Raw genomic sequence first — 12,085 nt, forward strand, 5'->3', positions numbered from 1 at the left:
TGAACTTCCTAGGTCATTTATAAACATCCATATTATATATAGAATAGCTTGCAATCACCGACTTAACAAGCACCACCCTATCTTGAAAAGAGAGCATTCTCCCCTTCCAACATGCTGATTGTTCTTTAATCTTCTCAACCACATTACTATATGTGGTACTTAACAACACCCGGCATAATCTTCACCCCCAAATACCTATCTGGAAAAGCAACAATATTCATGCCTAAAAATTCAGCAATGTTAGCTCTCCTCCGTAAAGAGCTTCCACCATAATAAATCTTGCTTTTTTCACGACTCACAGTTTGGCCCGAAGTACCAAGTAGCACAACCAAGTTCCTCAAGCTTTTCATGTTACCCTTGCAAAAAATCATGATATCATCCGCAAAAAATAAATGAGTTGGAGAAATACCTTTTCTAGTAATCATAGTATACATACTTCCTTCACGAAATAATTTTGTAATATTTCTACTTAAGACATCTTCAATCAACACAAAAATCAACGGCGAAAGCGGATCACCCTGCCTCAGACCCCTGCTATACTGAAAAACCTTCCGGGCTACCATTAACAAGGACAGAAATTCTAGCTGACCTTAAAATCTGCAAAATCCAATCACACCAAGTATCCGAAAAACCGTATTCTTTAAAAACAACCAAGATAAAAGACCAACTAACCGTGTCAAAAGCTTGAGTAATATCAAGTTTCAACCCCACATTACCCTCCTTACGTTTAATATGAAGTTCATCCACCATTTCTGAAGCTAAACTTATGTTCTCATGGATATTTCTACCCTTCATAAAAGCCACTTGCTCCTCCAAAACCAAGTTACCCAGGACACTCCCCAAACGAGTAGTTCTTGAACGTATTTGCACCTCTTTCCTTTGGAAGCAACAAAAGCAAGCTAGAATTAACACCATGCGGAATAAATTTGTTGGTCCAACAAAATAAAATGGCCTTTACCAAGTCTTCACTAATGATTTCCCAGCAATGCCTATAGAAAAAACCAGCAAAACCATCCGGACCTAGAGCACTATCCGCTCCCAAGTCAAAAACGGCCTCATGAATCTCCTCTACAGAAGGCAACCAATCCATAAAATTACTCTCCTCAACAGAAATACGGTCATGTTCAATATCAACAAAAGAGAATTCTCCAAAACTGAATCATCCCCATTAAACTTTGCTTGATAATAATTAACAACCATGTCACAAATTTGATCACAATCAGTAATCATAATACCTGTATCATTAACCAGCTCCGAAATAGTATTAGAAATCCTTCTCATACGAATGCTATTATGGAAGAAGTTGGTATTACTAGCCCCCTCCATCAACCATTGATTCCTAGATTTTTGCTTCAACATTGTCACCAACTGCATACGAATATCATTCACCTCAACTTGCGCATCCTTCATATGATTTTGTTTCTCAACATTGAAAGGATCTTCATCAGTCACTCGAATAGCTCCTTCAAGCCTTAGTTCCGCTTGTTTAAGCTTAACATGAACATTACCAAAAACCATCTGATTCCATAACTTCATCTCAACCTTGATCCGCTTCAATTTTTGAGGAAAAATAAAAGCCGGAGACCCAACTAAAGGAGCATTCCAACTATCTCGAACCATTCTCATAAAATCAGCGTGAAGAAACCACATCTTTTGCACACGAAAAGGAGTTCTACGAGGTCTAGTATTTATAAAAGGATATCCAACAAGGGGAGAATGGTCGGGAACTTCCCTAGGAAGAGATTTACACCGCCAATTCTCAAAACGATTCAACCAAAAATCATTGATTACGACCCGATCCAGTTTACAAATAATTCTTCTTGCACCTGATTGCTTGTTGGACCAAGTAAACTTACTTCCCAAAGCATCCGCTTCAAAAAGACTATTATCATCCAACCAATTACTAAATTCATTAATAACCTCAGTTCTAGGAGTAGCACCTCCCTTCTTTTCTCCATTGCGCAAAATACAGTTAAAATCTCCAATTACCAACCACGGAACCTGCTTCGCACCCATATCAAGTTGACGCCAAAGATTTCTCCTTGTAGTCTGAATGGAACTAGCATGAACCATAGAGATATAAACACCATCAACATCAATTGTAATAGCTTGACGAGACATATTCAACACCACAGGTTCTGAATAATTCAGAGACCACATAACCCACAAGTTCCCAATAGAAGAGTCTGTAGAGTTATGAATTATAGAACTATTAAAACCATCAATTTTGAAGCGTCACATGGACCTATAGGAAACAACCACTCTCGGCTTAGCAATGCCAATAATATCAAGTTTAAAACTTTTAACTAATTATTTAAGCTTAAATTGTGCTTCATCACGCACAATACCATTAATATTCCAAAAGAGAACACGCATTAAAAACCAGTTTTTTTGGGGCTAGTTATTTTAACACGCTGCGCTGATCTTCAAGTGTCTTTCTTTTGGAAAGCCTCACCTTGTTTATTATTCCTGTCATTCATAGAAAAACAATCCACACTAACTAAGAAAGGTACCTATAAGAGTCAAACCAAATCAGCAAAAAGAACTAACAAAAATCTAAAAGAAACACAAAAAACAAAGAAATAACTATAGAAAATTAAATCCAAAACTACAGACTAGTCTAAATATCAAATAGAGAGGGTTTTATAACCACTTCCCGGCAGCGTCGCCAAAACTTGATGGGTCGGTAGACGGAATGATCACTCTTTTCAGAGTATCAAAGATAAAGAAGTGTAGTATAATCATGTTCGAACCACAGAGATTGTTGGTGCTCAGAAGAATTGTTTAGCAAAGCAATAATATAATTTTGATTTGTAGTTGAGAAATCAGAGAATATAATTGTAAAAAGTAACTGTTGATGTAAGTCTACCAAGACTTTAAGGTTTCACCTAATGTATTCAAGTACGTATATGATCAAATTATAATTCAAATAGAAATGAATAACGATTCATTCTACCCGGCAGATATAGCAAATTAGAATCTCAATGTAATTAAACAAATACCATTTCATGATAATTGATTATATTTCTAACATAAAGCTCGATTGAGAAATTTCACAGGGATTCCCTAGCATTCAATGTAACCGGAAATCACAATGAATCTAAGAAGTTTATAGACACTACCAACACAAAATTGCAATCAAACAGAGACAAAGAAATGGATTAAAACTTGGACTTTATTTATGATCACTGTAAATAATACTTGAACCCATTAAGCTTCCCTTCTAGTCTTGGCAGAGAGGGGTTTAGCTTCTCATTATTGTGTAGATATCCATAAAAAATATTGAATCAAAAACTCTAACACACAAGAGAGCTAAAAAGAACAGAAAATGAAATGAAAGAAAAAGAAAATTAAGTTTGCAGTATTCCAGCGTACCCTTCTTGGTTGATTAATCTCATCCTTTATACAACAACAACTTGACTTCTTCTCTAACTACTTGATTCAAACATTTCCTGGATTGGGGGAAAATCATTCCAATAGCTGTAACGTCTTCCACATATTTCTGCTCACAAAAGCTGAAATCAGTTAACTGTATTTGACTTGATATAAACAGCTCTCTTCCTGTAAATTCTCACAATTCAGTCAATGTAAACATCAACCAAAATTCCCCATCAACAGCAACCATCATAGCCCTACACCATTGATTCATCAACCCATGTAAAACAAACCCCTAAAATTCAGATGATGATGTGGAACTGAAATCATACATCCATTGAACCATTACCCCAACAAACCTTTCACACAAACCCATCATTTTCAGTCATGAATCATTGGCAGCCATCTCGTCCAAGCACCTTCTTTGTAGCATAATAAAATCAGCCAACACTAACCCCAACTTCACTGCTCGGACGACAACAAACCCCATATAATACATCCCAATAATCACCCAATTGCTTTCTTGTATGCGCCTCCACTTCCTTGTTCAGTGAGACTAAAAGAGCCAAGCAAGTGGCTCGAGTGGTTAGAAACATGGGTGTACAAGGCATACCACCACAGGCCCGACCTCTTTTGTTGCCTTGAGCTTTGTTGTCGCAAACGCCATTCAGCTCATCGTTTAGCCATTTATTTTCCGGGTGAACGGCTTTCATTTGTAATTCCTGTATATGACTTAAAACAACATTATTAGCCAAATATCGAGACCTAACTAGTATAAATGTGAGTATAAAAATGTCTCACTTGCGTGCTTATGAAACTCCCCCACACTTACATTTTGCTAGTCCTGAGCAAAACAAAAAAAAAGTATATCCGATACACAGCTGGATATGGAGAGACGTCTGCTAAACATCTAGACGGAACCACTAAATAGTGGTTGAAAAATATCTGCTAAACAACAAGACAAATCCGCTAAACAGCTAGATTAAGGGTGTCCGCTAAACAGCTAGACGAATCCGCTAAACAACTGGATTAAAAATGTCCGCTAAACAGCTAGACAAAACCACTAAACAATGGTGTATATAGATCGCTAAACAGCTGATCTTATCAAGTAAAATTTTGACTTCATCTTTTTTTTTTTGGATTAAAAAGTACAAGCAAACAATGGAACAATTAAACCTGAATATTCAGACATAGAATCATAAAAGCATGGATTTAATTTACCCCACCCCAACCTAATTTCTACATTGTCCCCAATGTGGCAGTGGTTAAAAACAGTTCAAAGGTGGAAAGGGGTAATCATCCGAGCACAAAATATTATTCATGATAAAGAAAAGAATAAAACTACATTATTTTACCACTGTCGCAGTTCAGTTCGATTGCATTTGGATCATGCAACAAGCCTTTAAACCTCAAGCTCGCACAAGAGGACGAGTTCTGTCTCGTGAGGGATTTAAGCTGTGATACCCACAAACACAAGGGTTGTCTCCCTAAAGCGCTAAATTTTATGTCTCCATCCAGACATCTGCAAAACACAGCCAATCAATTATAGGAAGGATCCTCCAGAGTCATGGTATCGACTTCTGGACACAAGTTCCAAAACTGGTTTCAAACGCTGCACATTAATCTTGAAGATGTTGTTATCATTAGGATTTTGAATGCCAACAGTATAATCACGAAATTCATTTTTAACATTAAACTGGTCTTTCCATCGTGACTTAAGCTTACCTGAAAAGTGGTGCAAATGAGAATCATAGCGAAGAACTGGTTCAACTATTTCCCTAATAGCATGCTTATCAAGAAAAAATTTCATTTTACATTTGCAGTTCGTATCATCCCCATTCTTAATCTCATGAAGCTCATTAAGGTGTGACTTCCTACGTGTGCAAATACTAGGATCAATCCCTTCTATGTCTGCAATACTCCATCCTGCGACACGTATATGCTTCCTAAGAACATGTGAATGCTTGTCTTCTGTTTCTCATTAAGTACAGATGGTATGAAAACTTGAACATCTTCATTTTGGCCTAAAATATTATGATTCAGTTCACTCGGAAGGGAATTAAGGTCGGGCTTTGGGAATTCTATGGATGGAGACAATGTCTCGGTCACACTGATTTGGAGTGACTCAAATCTAGACTGCCACTTATCCATATCCAGCTTTGGGAATTCACTTGAACTTCTTCAATGTATCCATCCTCATCGAAATCCAACAAATTAGGAATACAAGCTTCTAAAGGAACCTTAGCTTCTAGATGAGATGCTTTTTCCTGCACACATGTTTCAACCATATTAACTTCATGAATATCATCTCTACCACCTGGATCTTTACATGCATCAAATATTTTCAACTCAACAGTCATATTTCCAAATGAAAGATTCATTATTCCAGTTCGACAATTAATCAAGGCATTTGCAGTTGCAAGAAAAGGACGACCTAAGATGACAGGTATTTCTTTACTAGCATTAGCTACAGGTTGAGTATCCAAAATGATAAAATCCACTGGATAATAAAATTTATCGATTTGAATTAACACATTATCAACTACCCCTCTCGGTACTTTAACTGATCTGTCCGCAAGTTGTAGAGTGACTGGGGTGGTTTTTAATTCACCTAAGCCCAACTGCTGATAAACCGAGAATGGTAGGAGGTTTACACTAGCTCCCAAATCCAGAAGTGCTTGTTTGATCTCGAACTTCCCTATTATACAAGAAATAGTATCGCATCCCGGATCTTTATATTTGGGAGGAGTGTTGTGTTTAATAATAGAGCTTATCTGTTCTGTGAGAAATTCCTTTTTCTGCACATTGTGCTTCCTCTTGACCGTGCAGAGATCCTTCAAGAACTTGACGTAAGCTGGAACTTGCTTAATCACACTCAAGAGAGGTATGTTGATCTTCACCTGCTGAAAAACATCAAGGATATCCTTATTATCAGTCAACTGTTTAGTAGACAACAAACGATGAAGAAATGGAGCATGCATTTTCTTATCAATTTCAGATTGTTCATTTTGAATATCAATGTGACTACTCTTAAGCTTCGGAGACTTCTCAGGTTCGTTCACCTTCATTGGAGTCTCAATCACCTTACCACTTCTAAGAGTGGTGACAACATTAGCTTGCTCCAAGTTAGAATTTTTAACCTCAAATTGGCCTTTCGGGTTAGGTTGAGTTTGGGCAGGAAATGTACCTTTGTCCCTAACATTGAGTCATGATTCAATTCTAACTATGCTAGTTTTCAGCTTATCTAAAGTCTTCATAACATTCTGATTTATCTGTGACTGTCCCTGCATAAAAGTATGTAAAGTATCCTCAAGAGAATTCTTATGAGGTGGCACATAAGGGTTACTAGATGAAGACCCTTGAGGAACATTAACATCATTCATAGTAGGACCATTTCTCCAACTGAAATTAGGGTGATTTCGCCAATTAGGATTATATGTTTCCGAATAAGGTGAGCTAAAAGGTCTTTTGTATGAATTCATGGCATTTGCTTGGTCATGTAACACTTCTTGAAATGTTGGGATCGTAGGACAATCCTTAGTGTAGTGTTCCAGACTTTCGCAAATACCACAAGCATGGTCTACCGAGTCAGCTACCTTAACTACATTTGGTTTTTGAATAACATCAACTTTCCTATGAAAGCTAGCAATTTTAGCATTCAAATCATCTTCCTCACTCATCACATACATTCCAGGCCTAGAGCTAGCTAAGGGTTTGTACTTATTCCTATCCGCTGTGCCTGAAGTATCCCAATTTTGGGAATTTTCAGCTAGTGAATTGAAATAACTCCAAGCATCATCAGGTGACTTATTCAGAAATTGCCCATTGCACATCATTTCAACAAACTGACGCATACCAGAATTCAGACCCTCATAAAAGAAGTTAATAACTCTCTAAATTTCATAACCATGATGAGGGCAGCTAGAAAGTAAGTCTTTAAACCTTTCCCAACACTCGAAAAAAGACTCATGTTAATTTTGAGAAAAAATCATAATATTTTTGCGAAGAGTGGTGGTTTTATGAATAGGAAAAAACTTTTTTCAAAAACTCTCTAGTCATTTCATTCCATGTCCTAATGGTATTTGGTCGCAAAGAATGCAGCCAAGTCTTAGCTTTCTCCTTGAGAGAAAATGGAAACAATTTCAGTTTTACAACATCTTGAGTCGCAGCAACAAAAGGCATAGTAGTACAGACCTCATCAAATTCTTTCAAATGTATGTATGGACTCTCAGAGTCCAATCCATGAAACTTAGGCAGTGCTTGTATCGACACATTGCCAGCATTAGCCGGAAGAACTATACAAGAAGGTGTAGAAGTCCTTTCCGGCTGCAAATAATCCCTAAGGGTTCTAGGTCCATCAGCATTGGCTGCGGCCCCAGCAGCTATTCTAGCAGCTTCAACCTCAGCCGCTAATCTCGCAGCTTCATCTGCCATTGGATGACTAGGGTGATTCTCTAATACTCTATTAGCAACACGGTGAAATCTAACTAATTGATTGAATTGATCAGACCTAGAATATTGCATACACAAAGGAAAAAAGAAACAGATACAATGTTACCCAAATGGCTGTGATTGCGGCTAGATTTCAACCTAATCACAACTGGCGCAATGACACTGATTCCCTGCTCCCGTAACAGCTCCCACTGTCGCCAAGTCTTTAGAGCTATCTTACTCCCTGTTACGAAGCAACAAAAATCAGCAAACTCTAAAACAAAACTAAAAAATAAACCGATGCAACACTTAATTCTAAGGAACACTAAACAATCCCCGGAAGCGGCACCAAAATTTGATTACTCTTTTCAGAGTATCAAAGATAAAGAAGTGTAGTATAGTTGTGTTCGAACCACAAAGATTGTTGATGCTCAGAAGAATTATTTAGAAAAGCAATAATATAATTTTGATTTGTAGTTGAGAAATCAGAGAATATAATTGTAAAAAGTAACAGTTGATGTAAGTTTACCAAGACTTTAAGGTTTCACCTAATGTATTCAAGTATGTATATGATCAAATTATAACTCAAATAGAAATGAATAACGATTCATTCTACCCGGAAAATATAGCAAATTAGAATCTCAATATAATTAAACAAATACCATTTCATGATAATTGATTATATTTCTAACATAAAGCTCGATTGATAAATGTCACAGGGATTCCCTAGCATTCAATGTATCCGGAAATCACAATGAATCTAAGAAGTTTATAGACACTACCAACACAAAATTGCAATCAAACCGAGAAAAAGAAATGGATTAAAACTTGGACTTTATTTATGATCATTGTAAATAATACTTGAACCCATTAAGCTTCCCCTCTAGTCTTGGCAGAGAGGGTTTTAACTTCTCATTGTTGTGTAGATAGCCATAAAAAATATTGAATCAAAAACTCTAACACACAAGAGAGCTAAAAATAACTGAAAATGAAATGAAAGAAAAAGAAAATTAAGTTTGCAGTATTCCAGCGTACCCTTCTTGGTTGATTAAGCTCATCCTTTATACATCAACAACTTGACTTCTTCTCAAACTACTTGATTCAAACATTTTCTGGATTGGGGGAAAATCATTCCAATAGCTGTAACGTCTTCCACATATTTCTGATCACAAAAGCTGAAATCAGTTAACTGTATTTGACTTGATATAAACAGCTCTCTTCATGTAAATTCTCACAATTCAGTCAATGTAAACATCAACCAAAATTCCCCATCAACAGCAACCATCATAGCCCTACACCATTGATTCATCAACCCATGTAAAACAAACCCCTAAAATTCAGATGATGATGTGGAACTGAAATCATACATCCATTGAACCATTACCCCAACAAACCTTTCACACAAACCCATCATTTTCAGTCATGAATCATTGGCAGCCATCTCGTCCAAGCACCTTCTTTGTAGCATAATAAAATCAGCCAACACTAACCCCAACTTCACTGCTCGGACGACAACAAACCCCATATAATACATCCCAATAATCACCCAATTGCTTTCTTGTATGCGCCTCCCTTCCTTGTTCAGTGAGACTAAAAGAGCCAAGCAAGTGGCTCGAGTGGTTAGAAACATGGGTGTACAAGGCATACCACCACAGGCCCGACCTCTTTTGTTGCCTTGAGCTTTGTTGTCGCAAACGCCATTCAGCTCATCGTTTAGCCATTTATTTTCCGGGTGAACGGCTTTCATTTGTAATTCCTGTATATGACTTAAAACAACATTATTAGCCAAATATCGAGACCTAACTAGTATAAATGTGAGTATAAAAATGTCTCACTTGCGTGCTTATCACCGACTTTGTTTACCACAAGTGCACGGTGTCAAAAAGAGCACACAATAGCAAGCACGGTTCATTCCCTCAAGGAGTGTGAAAACTACTAATAATAAATATCGCGAACTGACTAACCAAGATTCAATATTCAGAGATTGTTTTACTAAGAAAATAAATTAATGAGCAAATAAAGCAATTGTATAAAGATTGTAAATCAAGGATGTGGATGTTTTAGGGATACGGAATCCCTTGCAGGATAAATTTCACTTATGTCTCTCACAAAGGTCTATAATTTTACTCGTGTACAATTGCAAACCTAGCTATTGATACATGAAAGATATGACGTTTAAGATTTATCGACAAGTCGTAACACAAGTTATGTTTGTTCTAAACCTTAAGTAGAAATCCTAAGAACTAATCATACAAGGCATAAATAGTCTAAGAATATTCATAAATCAATTGGTAACAGTTCAATGAGAATTTATATAAACCTAACAACAGACTATACATGGAATAGAATATGAAAAATTGAATAGAAAATAAACCATTGAAGAGAAACTCAAACACATGACATTAAGCTCAAGTTGGTGAAAACCCTTGTTTAAGAACATAAGTAATTTAAACCTACAAGTTCATCCTTCACCCTAAAAAGTAGTTTAGCTAGACATGGTTTTGTTCAAAGCCATAGAAAATGATATAAAGATTGTCAAACTAAGCATATCAATAACAGAAAATCAAAGAAATCTAAACCTAGTTTTCTTCCATGTATATGGCGTATCCTCCCAACTGACTCTGTTGTTGTTTATATAGAAACTACCGACTGAGACCTAACAGTACTAGCTGAAACACAATCCAAGCGCAGGTCCTGACTTCAAATGCAGACCATCAGTAAAGTCCGGCCACTGTTAACCACATCTTGGTCTCTGTCCACCTGAGCATCAACTTCACTTGTTTGATTCCATTGCCGCATTTTTTCAAGCACCAGACTCATGTCTATAGCACCAACTCCACTTTCTTGTCTGTCTAGGAACTACCCCCATTAACTGAACCTGACCCAGCACTGTTCGTCAACTCATGAACTTGTGAATCTCGTCATCAGTGGATGTACACACACCGAAAAATCCTCCAAAGATCCAGACTTACTCCACTCAAACAAACACCCCTTCATATACACTTCTCCATTTCCCGATTAACTCCAGCCATCTCCGAATTTAGTTCAAGCCAAACCCAAAACTCCATTGTTGTTGTTTGAGCTATTCTGCAACTCGAGCAATCGCTCAAAACATCACTACTTTCCTTAAATCGACCAACACAAATTGAGTCCATAACCCAACATCCTGTTACTCCTTCATTTAATTTCAAAACCCATAAAATTCAATTGATGTTGCTGCATTGGTTCTCAATTGAAAACTTTCGTTTAAACCCAATCTCGAATTCCATCTAAACCACTCAGTCTCAACTGTTGTTGCTGGATTGAGATGATTAAAAATCCATTCAAACCTCTATGTTCACAGCCGAGAATCAATGATAATACCCGTAGCAGTAACATCAATTCTTCGACCTAATTTTACTCAAGAACAACAAATTTCAGTTTGCACCAGAAATCCCAAAGTCAGACCATATTATTGCTGTCAAATTTCAATCCCTGTTGCATACCCACATGAGAACCCCCAGATTCAATCACTACTGTTGGAAAAGGAATGAAATGATTGGCTTGAATCACGACCCCAAAAATCCACAGATCCACTCTCATTGATACTGTAGAAATTCGATTTTTTTTTTCTAGGTCAAAATGGTTTATTAAAGCAAAAAAAACGTAATTACAAGAAAAAGGAAACGACTCTGCTGGGGATCGAACCTAGAGTCTCTGGTTTCGTAGACCAGCGCCTTATCCATTGGGCCACAGAGTACTGTAGAAATTCGAAGTAATCAGCACCTGCATCTCCTGGCTCTTCCTCACTGAATCTCGATGTCTCGCCATTGAAAATGGTTGTAATAGTATCTAGGAAAAATGAGAAATCCTCCACTAAAATTGATGCTCATATCCCTTTTCTTTTGATAAGAAAGAAATGAAGATGTTAGAGTGATATACCACAAAAGGAATGTGGTAGAAGAGCTTCCACATTTCACTTTCTTATAGCACCTACTGGACCTGACTTGTTTGAATAAGAAGAGATCATTCTTTTCCCTGGACATGTCATGGCATATGTAGCCAAGCAGGTGGTGCGGCACATAAGCTCCGACTCCTTTGGAAATGTAAGTCGCAAGTTCCAATTTTGCTTCTAAGCTATTTATCCTCTGGGTGATCAGATTTCACTTGTAATTCCTGAAAATAACTTAAAACAATATTATTAGCTAGCTAATGAGACCTAGCTAGTGTAAATGTGGGTATAAAAGTGTCGCACTTTCATGTTTATCAAGTATCCACTTCTGTAAAATAATCTTGATGA

General features: G+C 37.1%; 1 non-coding gene across 1 annotated transcript; it reads right to left on the minus strand.

Annotated features, from left to right (window-relative positions):
* Window positions 1-11,472: 11,472 nt before the first annotated feature.
* On the minus strand, window positions 11,473-11,545 carry TRNAR-ACG. The gene has a single exon. It is a non-coding gene; the product is annotated as a tRNA-Arg (tRNA).
* Between the last annotated feature and the right edge of the window lie 540 nt (window positions 11,546-12,085).

The sequence above is a fragment of the Papaver somniferum genome, chromosome 7 (genome assembly GCF_003573695.1).
Source record: "Papaver somniferum cultivar HN1 chromosome 7, ASM357369v1, whole genome shotgun sequence".
NCBI classification, from domain to species: Eukaryota; Viridiplantae; Streptophyta; class Magnoliopsida; order Ranunculales; family Papaveraceae; genus Papaver; species Papaver somniferum.